Source organism: Podarcis vaucheri (assembly GCF_965113315.1).
Source record: "Podarcis vaucheri genome assembly, chromosome: 13".
In the NCBI taxonomy this organism is placed as follows: Eukaryota; Metazoa; Chordata; class Lepidosauria; order Squamata; family Lacertidae; genus Podarcis; species Podarcis vaucheri.
In genome coordinates this window covers 24517822-24530142 of record NC_138751.1, presented here as the reverse complement: position 1 = coordinate 24530142, position 12321 = coordinate 24517822, and the positions used below count along the sequence as shown (strand labels likewise).

General features: G+C 40.5%; 1 long non-coding RNA gene across 1 annotated transcript; it reads right to left on the bottom strand.

Annotated features, from left to right (window-relative positions):
* Positions 1-725: 725 nt before the first annotated feature.
* On the bottom strand, positions 726-7277 carry LOC309517324. Its single transcript, XR_014213189.1, has 2 exons — positions 6886-7277; positions 726-923 (listed from the first exon to the last, which is right to left on the bottom strand). It is a non-coding gene; the product is annotated as an uncharacterized lncRNA (long non-coding RNA).
* Positions 7278-12321: the final 5044 nt, after the last annotated feature.

The following is a 12321-nucleotide window of genomic DNA, read 5'->3' as shown; positions in this document are numbered from 1 at the left end:
TGGGAGTTGAATGCTAATAGTGGGGTCCTCAACTCCCCCCCCCCAAGTGAAAGCCTTTATGTAGTGGAGTTCATGTGCAAAGCAGGCAGCAGAGTCGAGATTGAAATGGGGCAAACTGTGTTTAAGGAAGAGTTGAGATAAGTAAGAAAGAAGGTGAAAGGGAAAAGAGAGTGAATGTGAAAATGGGGAAACAAAGGGGGTTGCAAAAAAGGAGGGAATGGGAGACATGGAAATTGGGTTAAAGGTTAATACAGGGGTATGCAACGGTCTGAAAAAAGAAGAGGATGATGGCTTCATAAGTGAGCAGAAGGTAAAAAGAGTGTTATGAGGTATATGACTTAACAAACACGCTTGTACACCACACACAGCAACTCAATGCACAGCAACTCAATGCACAGGTCCAAGATGATTAGTACCTTTTGTGTGGAGTCAATATGTGACTAGAATTATCATTTTAGCAAAAACAAAAAGAACTTGTCACACTAGGAAGTAGGGAAATATTGGTTTATTACATGGAAACGAAAAGAGGAAATGCAGACTGATGCTGCTTCATACAGCAAGTACAGACACCTTTACCCTAAAGAGCAAAGAGAGTCCCTAAGTAGACACTGAGTGCCGTCGTGTGCTACAGACTCCCACGAAAAAGAAAAGAAAAGGGAGGGGTATTCCTGATCCAGAAGCAAGCAGAACACAATGTGAGGGATTTGAGATCTGTGCCTTTTGAAAAAGTTAAGTTCTCCCCTTCAAGGCAACAATGTCTCTCACTCATTCCTTGGTTTGTGGTCAAACAAAGCGTGTGATTCATAAATTCACTTTTGAAACAGAATTTCATTGTATGTCTGAAGTCTGGTTCCTGCATATAGGAAAGTGACAATTAAACTTTCTGGTAAATACAAGGATTTGTATGCTGATCTTTACTGCAACTGTTTTTTTTTTTATAAAAATTTTTATTGGTTTTACAAAAAATTTTAAGACAAACAAACATATGAAAAGACAAACAAACACGTATAGTTTCATAACATTTTTCCATAAACCTCTTTTCTCAGACTCCCCCATACCTCCCCTTTCTGCATCCCAATGTCCAAATTTTTTTAGCAACTTCTTAAATATTTCTGTCCAGCCTCTGTTCTCCTAATCTTTTCTTTAATCTAATCTTATATCACTGTAACCCTTTCTTTCTCAAAACCTCGACATTCTAGCATTCATCAAGTTTATAGTAGTCCTTAAGGTAAATTTTGAATTTCTTCCATTCTTCTTCCGCCGTCTCTTTTCCCTGATCACGGATTCTGCCAGTCATCTCTGCCAATGTCATATAGTCTATCACTTTCATCTGCCATTCTTCCAGGGTGGGTAGATCTTGTGTCTTCCAATACTTTGCGATAAGTATTCTTGCTGCTGTTGTTGTGTACATAAAGAAAGTTCTATCTTTCTTTGGCACCAATTGGCTGACAATGCCCAAGAGAAAGGCCTCTGGTTTCTTAGGGAAAGTACATTTAAGTACCTTTTTCATTTCATTATATATCATTTCCCAGAAAGCCTTAATCTTCGGGCATGTCCACCAAAGATGGTAAAAAGTACCTTCAGTTTCTTTACATTTCCAACATTTGTTATCAGGCAAGTGGTAAATTTTTGCAAGCTTGACTGGGGTCATGTACCACCTATAAATCATTTTCATAATATTTTCCTTTAAGGCATTACATGCCGTAAATTTAATACCGGTGTTCCACAACCTTTCCCACTCAGCAAACATAATGTTATGACCAATGTCCTGCGCCCACTTAATCATGGCTGATTTAACTGTTTCATCTTGTGTATTCCATTTCAACAGCAAATTATACATTCTTGACAAATTCTTAGTATTGGGTTCTAACAGTTCAGACTCTAATTTTGATTTTTCCACCTGGAAGCCAATTTTCCTGTCTTGTTTATAAACCTCCATTATTTGGTAATAATGGAGCCAATCTCGTACTTTGGGTTTCATTTTCTCATGGCTCTGTAATTTCAATTTGTCTCCATCTTGTTCCAAAATCTCCCAATACTTTGGCCATCTGACCTCCATATTGAGTTTCTTCGGTGACTTAGCCTCCAAGGGTGACAACCATCTAGGGGTTTTGTTTTCCAGCAAATCTTTGTATCTTATCCAAACATTAAACAACGCTTTTCTAACAATGTGATTTTTAAAGGCCCTATGCACTTTGATTTTGTCATACCATAAATATGCATGCCAACCAAACATATTATTGAAACCTTCCAAATCCAAGATATCTGTATTCTCGAGGAGCATCCACTCTTTCAGCCAGCAAAACGCTGCTGCTTCATAGTAAAGTTTTAAGTCCGGCAGGGCAAATCCCCCTCTTTCTTTTGCATCTGTAAGTACTTTAAATTTTATTCTGGGCTTTTTGCCCTGCCAGACAAATTTTGAAATGTCTTTCTGCCACCTCTTGAAACAGTCCATCTTGTCAAGAATCTGCAAAGTCTGAAACAAAAATAACATTCTAGGCAATACATTCATCTTAATAACTGCAATTCGGCCTAACATTGACAATTTCAAATTTGACCATATTTCTAGATCTTTTTTAATTTCTAACCAGCATTTTTCATAGTTGTCCTTATACAAGTTCAAATTTTTAGATGTCAAATAAACCCCTAGGTATTTCACCTTCTTAACCACCGTCAAACCTGTCTCTTCTTGAAATTTCTCCTTCTCCATATCTGTTAAGTTTTTTCCTAAGACTTTAGGTTTTTGTTTATTCAATTTAAATCCAGCTACCTGGCCGAATTGTTGAATTATCTCTAACACCCTTTTCGTACTAGTGTTTGGCTCTTGTAAAGTCAAAACTAGGTCATCTGCAAATGCCCTTAACTTGTAATGTTTAGCTCCGACCTGTACACCTTTAACCTGCTGGTCATTTCTAATCATGTTCAGCAACACCTCCAGAACCGATACAAAAAGCAATGGGGAAATTGGGCACCCCTGTCGTGTTCCTTTTTCTATCTTAAGTTCCTCAGTTATCACATTATTTACAATCAGCTTGGCTTTTTGTTCAGAGTATATCGCACCCACACCGTTCTCAAAACCTTGGCCTACCCCCATCCCGTGAAGATTCTTTTTCAAAAAGCTCCAAGAAATATTGTCAAAGGCTTTCTCCGCATCCACAAAAATAAGTACTGCTTTAGTGTTTATATTCACCTCTAACTTTTCCAAAATGTCTATTATATTCCTTACATTGTCTGATAGGTGCCTTTTTGGGAGAAAGCCTGCTTGGTCCTTATGAATCTTCTCCATCAACACTCTTTTAAATCTTTTTGCCAAAATGTCTGCAAAAATTTTGTAATCCACATTAAGTAATGATATTGGGCGGTAGTTCTTCAGTTGAGTCTTTTCAGTCTCGGTCTTTGGTATGAGTGAAATATACGCTTCTTTCCACGATTCAGGTGCCTTTTTTCCCTCTAGGATCTCGTTGCAGACTTCCTTTAACGGTTGAATCAACCACTCCTTCAAGGATTTATAATATCTGGAAATCAGTCCGTCTGGCCCTGGAGACTTGCCCAATTGCATATTTTGAATGGCACTCTCTATCTCTTGTTCTGTTATTCTCTGGTTTAGATCCACCTTGCTTTGATGAGAGATTTTTTGTAATCTAAATTTATTAAGGAATTTATCTATGTCTTCTTCATTTTGTAATCCTTGGGAATAAAGTTTTTTGAAATAACTCAAAAAGCAATTTCTAATCTCATTAGGTTTAGATATGTTCTTTCCATCCACTTCTAGGCTTGTAACTGTATTTAGTTTCTGCCTTTTCTTCAATTGCCATGCCAGAAGTTTGCCACACTTATCTGCCGATTCAAATGTCTTTTGTTTCATTTGCTTTATCTTCCATTCAATCTCTTGATTCATCAATTCCATATATTGTGTTTGATATAACTTAATCTCTCTCAAAATCTCCTGGGACTTTGGTTTTGATCTTAATTTTTTCTCTCCTTCCTTTATCTTTTCCAAAATCTTTTCCTTTTTCTCATTCTGCTTTCTCTTCTTTATTGAGTTTTGTTGAATCAAAAATCCTCGCATCACAGCTTTACTTGCGTCCCAGATCACTCTTTTTTCCACATCGGCCTTTAAATTTATTTCAAAGTAGTCCTTTAAAGTTTTTTGGGCCTTCATGTGGATCTCCTTATCTCGAAACAGGGTGTCATTCATCCTCCATCTAAATTGACCAGTTGTTGTTAGTTTCATTTCCATCTTCACGGCGTTATGGTCGGAGCAAGTTTTTGGGCAGATTTCTACCTTCTTAATCTTAGGAGCCATCCCACTAGTAATCCAAATTTGATCAATTCTGGTCCAAGTCATCATTGCTTGGGAGAAAAAAGTTCCCTCTCTCTCAAGAGGGTTCCTTGTTCTCCATATATCTATTAGGTCCATATTTTCCGTCATTTCAAAAAAGGTATTCGGAAGTCTCCCTTCCTTGGTAATTGTCAGTCTTTGTGCCTTGTCCATGTTTGTGGAGACCACACCATTCATATCTCCCATAATTATCATATTATAATCCAAATAGTCCATCAAAGTTTCATGAAGTTTCTTGAAAAATTCTGCCTTGCCTTCGTTTGGTGCATAAATTCCAACTATTAAAAATTTTTCTCCTTGTACTTGTATCTCAACTGCCAGATATCTTCCTTGTTCATCTTTAAACATCATTTTTGGGACCCACTTCTCTTTTACGTAGATCACAACTCCTCTTTTCTTAACTTTGTCCGATGAGATGAATTCTTGTCCTAATCTTTTGTTTATGAGTAGTCTCCTGTGAGCTCTGGTTACATGAGTTTCTTGTAGACATATCAGATCCAGTTGTTCTCTTTGCAAAATATGAAAAACTTGTCGTCTCCTCAAAGGCATATTGAGCCCATTACAATTCCAGCTAAGGAATTTAAGGTTATTTTTCTGTTACTCCTCCAACAGCTCCAAGTTGTTGCTCTTCCTCTGATGGTGGTGGGTTATGTCCAAACGATAGGTTCAGAATCTCTAGTGCTCTCTTCTGTTCTGCAATTGGGTCCACAGTTCCCTTCTGTAAGTCCTCTCGGTTTCTTTCCAAAAATCTCTCTTTGTCTTGTATCGTCTTTATTTTCACCTTCTTTCCCTTGTAATCAAAAGACAGTCCCTGTGGGAATTCCCACCTGAAAAGGATAGTGTTCTTCTTCAGCAGATAAACCAAATCCTTATAGAAAGCTCTCAATTCCAAAATATGTTTAGGGATGTCTTTAAAAATCTGTATAGATGAATTTTCAATTTGCAAGGCCTTTTGATAATGTAATTGTAATATTTTGTCTCTTTCTTCCTTAGATCTAAGGGTAATCAAACAATCCCTCGGAGTCTTTCTGTTCTGTCTTTTGCCCAGTCTGAATGCTGTTGTAATCTTAAATTCCTCCTCCTCCAAATCTTCCCAGAAATCAGCAAACTCTTGTGTTAAAAACTCCACGAGATTATCTCCTTCGTTCTCTGGAATCAGTCTCAATTTCAAATTTCTCTCTTTTCTCTGTAATTCCCACAAAGCCAGAGTTGCATCATGTTCATGGACCTTTTTAGCAATCGGTTCTAAGTTCTCTTGAGTCTCTCCAGCAATGGTTCTAGCTTCTTCTGCAATTTTACGTGTTGCAGAATTTTCCTGAACCAGCTTGTTTATAGATTCTGTGTTCAAGTCCAGTCTTGCTGTTAGTTCTGTTAATTTCTGTGTATTTTCTGAGCTCTGCTTTGTCAGGGTCTCCAAGGATTGGTTTATCTTGAGTAACGCTTGTGTCACTGCCTCCATGGAAGCAGCTGTCACTTTTTCTTGTCCTGTTGATCCTATAGGAGTTACACCTGTAATCGAGCCTCTCTTTTTTTGTTGCTGTTGCTGTTGCTGGTATTGTTGTTGTTTAGCTTTGGCTCTTGTGGTTATCTCTTCTGCTGGGCCACTCATGTCCCAAGGTCTTTTCCCACGGGAACAGTCTCCTGATGGAAAATTCCTCTGTCCTGAACTGTGACAGCCGTTACTTTTACCCTCTAGGGGGAGCAAATCAAAATGTCCAAGTACGGAGACAAAGAAAGTTTAAAACAAGTATATCAGGAGGCTTGTAAATATATGTTACAACACTTTTTCCATTAGATACTATTTCAGCCTGCTCTAATATACTGTAGCAGCAAGGTCCAAGAACTTTGTATCAAACAAAACTTCCACCATGTAACTTTCCCAAAAGTTTAAAAGCAGTTCAGTGCCTTATTGTCTTATACAGCAGTCCGTTTCAGGGTGTTGAGGCAGCAGAGGACTTTATCTTTTTCTTTTAAATAAGTCATGCAGTTCTTAATGTCCCTTTTTCCTCCCCTCTGCCCTGCTTGCTAGAGGGGAGATCTAAGTCCAATGTCAGGTTTAAGCGATCAAAGAATGTCTCTTACGGATGCAGCTTTAAAATTTCGTTGCTTTAGCTGTCATGCAGTCGGGGGAAGGCAGACTTCCTTAATTTTTGCCTTCCCCGTTTTCAGCCAAAATTTCAATTTAAGAAAGTTCCAAATTGTCGTTCCGTCTTACTCACGGGAATTTCAGTCCAGATTTACAGGAAGGAATCGGCGCTCTCCGTCAATGGCGACGTGGCTTCACTCTGCGGACTGGGTAGCGACTCTCAGCACCGCGCTCTCCCGATGCCGTTCTGGAGCCTTTAAAAAGGCTCTTTCTGCGGTAAGGGGGGGCGCTTCTGGTGCCCACCGAATCTCCTTGTTCACAGGCTTCCACGCCTGTGATTTTAGGGGTCCCCCGCTTGCCGTAGCGGGTCAGACCCGAACTCGCAGAGCAGTCCTCCTCCGGAGCTCGGAAAGAGGACCGCCATTAACGCTGGCGCCGACCGGATCTTTACTGCAACTGTTAGGGGTCAGGATATTTGCTATACCTTCCAGGTCATGTCTTAGATAGGCGCTTGTACCAGGGTCACAGATACTTCATGAGAGGTATACTTTATATTAAACTCATGCTAGCTGCACTAATGCCATAAACCATTGGTTTTCAACCAGTATGCCATCTATTGGTTGGAATACTTTTGTTCTTTTAATCTAGAGGGGAGAAAGTATTTTGGATATTGAAAAGTTAAATTGATTTTGGTAGGGAGGAGAACTGCATGCAACTGGAAGCAAATGTTCCACACACATTTTAAAACACTGGTGTGTTTAGCTTGTTGACAAGGGATACACAAATTCAAAAAACTATGTCTTGTGGTAAGCTTTATATATGGAATCACTCTTGTCTGAAAATCATAGTTGGGCCCCCTTACGTGGACAGTCTTCCCCTGTCCAAATATGTGCACAAAGTGTTTGTTTGTTTGTTTGTTTGTTTGTTTGTTTGTTTCAATGGAACTATGCATACTAAATAAGCACTAGAAGCCCTACCGTTATGAAAAAAGGTTAAAAATTGCAGGCCTGGCAACTCAAAATGTTATGAGTTGCCACTGATTGTAATTTTTTGTATTTAATTCTAATTCTAGGTATCTGATTATAATTAAAGTAGATGTCAGTAACAATACAGAGGAGGGGAAGTACAATGTACAGAGTTAGGAATAGTGAGAGTTCTGAATGTCTGACCAACACTTTTAAACTGGGCACTGTTGATAAGTGTCTTAGGTTCTCCAACAACCACTGTAGGATCTGCAAATCAGCAGTGTTTCCCTTTACCAGGATTTGGATGAGATGGAGTTATTGGAGATGGCTGGTGCAGAGTTCCCTCAGTGTCTAAATTGCTGACCCTGATCTGACTCCAGATCAAACTTTCAAATTTCCAATGGTCTTCCCTTGCATTTGTCATTCCACTGCCACACACACTTAGCTGGGCCAATAGGAGGAGGATAAGGAGATTTGAGATGCGACAAACATGTTTTCTTCAGTAGTGCTACAGTGAGCCCATAACTAGGAAATTACTGGCTTCCTTTGTAATTATCAAAATGATTGTGATTAATGTTAATTTAATATATCTCTCCCTGAAGCTCCAGTGGTCACTAGCTCAGTTTGTGATTAAGGCTGGATGATCATTTTTAAAATGTGCTGCATTCTGAATTGGACGTAGGGGCTAAGAAGGGCATCAATCAGATCTCAGTAATGTTACATTTTATAACTGAGGACTCAAAGAGCAGCTGTTCAAAACCTGGCTGAGATAATGTGACAACAAAGACATTTCTGAAACCTGGTGGGATAAGTCCCACGATTGGAATGTAATAATGGGGGGATACAATCTATTTCAGAGAAACAGACCAGACAAGAAAGGAGGAGGAGTGGCGTTATATGTCAGGGATGTGTATACCTGTGAAGAGATCCAAGATTTAGAACCTCAAAGCCAAAGTGAGAGCATTTGGGTCAAAATTAAGGGAGAGAAGAATAACAGAGACCTCATTGTGGGAGTTTACTATAGATCCCCAAGCCAAACGGAGGACATAGATGATGCCTTCCTGGAACAGATGGCCAAGCATGCAAAAGGAAGGGAGATAGTAGTAATGGGGGACTTCAATTACCCGGATATTTGTTGGACGTCAAACTCAGCCAAGAGCATAAGGTCAAACAGATTCCTCACTGGCCTTGCAGACAACTTCATTGTCCAGAAAGTGGGAGAAGCAACAAGAGGAACAGCCATTTTAGATCTGGTCCTAACCAATGTTGATGACCTGGTTAGTGGGGTAGATGTGGATGGATCATTAGGTGCGAGTGATCATGCTCTTCTGAAGTTTACTATACAGCGGAAAGGAGCAGCCAAGCATACTAGGACTCAATTTCTTGACTTTAAGAAAGCCGACTTCATAAAACTTAGGGAAGTGCTGGGTGAGATCCCATGGACAGCAATACTAAAAGGAAAGGGAGTTCATGATGGCTGGGAGTTTGTTAAGAGGGAGATAGTAAAAGCACAACGTCAGGCAATACCAATGAGACGGAAACATGGAAGGTGCCTAAAGAAGCCAGGGTGGCTATCTAAAGAACTTTTAACTGAATTAAGATTAAAAAAGGATGTGTACAAAAAATGGAAAAGGGGGGAAACCACCAAAGAGGAATTCAAACAAATAGCCAGCACGTGTAGACACAAAGTCAGAAAAGCTAAAGCACAGAATGAACTCAGGCTTGCTAGAGAGGTTAAAAGCAACAAAAAAGGCTTTTATGGGTATGTTCGTAGCAAAAGGAAGAACAAAGAAACAGTGGGGTCACTCAGAGGAGAAGATGGTGAAATGCAAACAGGGGACACAGAAAGGGCTGAACTCCTCAATGCCTTCTTTGCCTCAGTCTTCTCCGATAAAGAAAACAATGCCCGACCTGAAGAATTTGGAGCAAATGATTCAGCAAAGGAAACACAGCCCAGAATAACTAAGGAGATAGTACAAGAATATTTGGCTAGTTTAGATGTATTCAAGTCTCCAGGGCCAGATGAACTGCATCCAAGAGTATTAAAAGAACTGGCAGATGTGATCTCAGAACCACTGGCAGTCATCTTTGAGAATTCCTGGAGAACAGGCGAAGTCCCGGCAGGCTGGAGGAGGGCAAATGTTGTCCCTATTTTCAAAAAGGGGGAAAGAGAGGACCCAAATAATTACTGCCTAGTCAGTCTGACATCAATACCAGGGAAGATTCTGGAGCAGATCATTAAGCAAACAGTCTGTGAGCACCTAGAAAGGAATGCTGTGATCACCAATAGTCAGCATGGATTTCTGAAAAATAAGTCATGTCAGACTAACCTGATCTCGTTTTTTGACAGAATTACAAGCCTGGTAGATGAAGGGAACGCAGTGGATGTAGCCTACCTTGATTTCAGCAAGGCATTTGACAAGGTGCCCCATGATATTCTTGTAAAGAAGCTGGTAAAATGCGGTCTTGACTCTGCTACCACTCAGTGGATTTGTAACTGGCTGACTGACCGAACCCAAAGGGTGCTCATCAATGGTTCCTCTTCATCCTGGAGAAGAGTGACTAGTGGGGTGCCACAGGGTTCTGTCTTGGGCCCGGTCTTATTCAACATCTTTATCAACGACTTGGATGATGGACTCAAGGGCATCCTGATCAAATTTGCAGATGACACCAAACTGGGAGGGGTGGCTAACACCCCAGAGGACAGGATCACACTTCAAAACGACCTTGACAGATTAGAGAACTGGGCAAAAACAAACAAAATGAATTTTAACAGGGAGAAATGTAAAGTATTGCACTTGGGCAAAAAAAATGAGAGGCACAAATACAAGATGGGTGACACCTGGCTTGAGAGCAGTACATGTGAAAAGGATCTAGGAGTCTTGGTTGACCACAAACTTGACATGAGCCAACAGTGTGACGCGGCAGCTAAAAAAGCCAATGCAATTCTGGGCTGCATCAATAGGAGTATAGCATCTAGATCAAGGGAAGTAATAGTGCCACTGTATTCTGCTCTGGTCAGACCACACCTGGAGTACTGTGTCCAGTTCTGGGCACCACAATTCAAGAAGGACACGGACAAACTGGAACGTGTCCAGAGGAGGGCAACCAAAATGGTCAAAGGCCTGGAAACGATGCCTTATGAGGAACGGCTAAGGGAGCTGGGCATGTTTAGCCTGGAGAAGAGGAGGTTAAGGGGTGATATGATAGCCATGTTCAAATATATAAAAGGATGTCACATAGAGGAGGGAGAAAGGTTGTTTTCTGCTGCTCCAGAGAAGCGGACACGGAGCAATGGAGCCAAACTACAAGAAAGAAGATTCCACCTAAACATTAGGAAGAACTTCCTGACAGTAAGAGCTGTTCGACAGTGGAATTTGCTGCCAAGGAGTGTGGTGGAGTCTCCTACTTTGGAGGTCTTTAAGCAGAGGCTTGACAACCATATGTCAGGAGTGCTCTGATGGTGTTTCCTGCTTGGCAGGGGGTTGGACTCGATGGCCCTTGTGGTCTCTTCCAACTCTATGATTCTATGATTCTATGATTTCTGCCAAGGGGGCAAAATTGCCCTCAGCATGGTGATATTAGCAGTGTTGCTAGCAGCGCTGCTTCCTCCTGCTGTGTGCCAGCAGCGTCCTCTTAAATGTGCCATCAGTGAGCCCATCCCTATTCCTCACAAATATTATCAACTAGGTGATTTCATCATCGGAGGCATTGCTTCTCAAATGATCCTGCTTTCTGAAGAGAAAACTTTCAGAAAAGACCCCATTCAACAACAGAATCGAGAACCTGTGTAAGGATGTTCCCTTGTTGGTTATTTGCTTTTGTGTAAGGGGAAAAATGTGTAAAGAACATTTTAGGAAATATATCATCTGTCATGTGGTGCTTACAACAAATTGTGCCAGAAATATGGAGGGGTCGTGTTCAGAGTTCCAACCTTCCAGTTATGTTGGTTAGAGCACAGTGCTGACAACGCCAAGGTTGTAGGTTCAGTCCCCATATAGGATAGCTGCATATTCCTGCATTACAGGGAGTTGAGCTAGATGATCCTCAGGGTCCCTTCCAACACTATGATTCTATGAAAAAATGCTTCTGTACAATATTTTTATTCATTCTCCGTCCCACTGCTCCTTCCCACTGGATTACAGCTATTCCATAAATACATTAGTTTAGGAGACCAGCAGCAGGAATAATTTGTACAGACGGGAACTGGAATGGTATTTCCAATTGTCTTGTTTCTCCCCACAAAAATGAATTCCAAGCTACATCTGAGATATATCCCCTCCATTGAAATAGTAATAAAGAACAATACTATAGTTAAAAAACAAACGAACCCTACATTCTGGAAATGTGGAAGGAAATCATGGGGAACATGCATTTCCTTTCCTTTAGCTAAGTAACTACACAGAGCATCAACCTCTTCAAAGAATGGCTCCTTCCTTGTGTGCCTGCCTTGAAATGCAACACATGGACTTAAACTTGTGGGGAGGGTGGAATTCCTTTTAATATTCTAATGGTAGCCCATCCCCATCAAAACCACATCTCAACTTTCCTTTGGACATGGATGTGCATGTTCATGAATGGCTCAGCAAGCACCTAAGCATGCAATATAACCAATGCTATGCAGAAAAATGAAGCAGCTCTTTCTGCATACTTCCTTGAAGTGTGTGTGTGTGCCCATTTTGTCCATCATATTATTGTCCAAGATGCTATTTTAAATAAATCTGATAAATGAATAATCTGCAGCAATGGGGTGGTATTGGTGTCCTACTCCAAAGCAGACAATCTTGGTGGCATGCAAAACAGCAGTAATTGTTTTATCAAGAGTGAAATGCCCCTTTGAGATAACCTGTCATTGTCATTGTAGCTTTCTGACTAAACATTACCAGCATGTCTTGGCCTTGGCCTTTGCAGTAAAGGAGATCAATGAA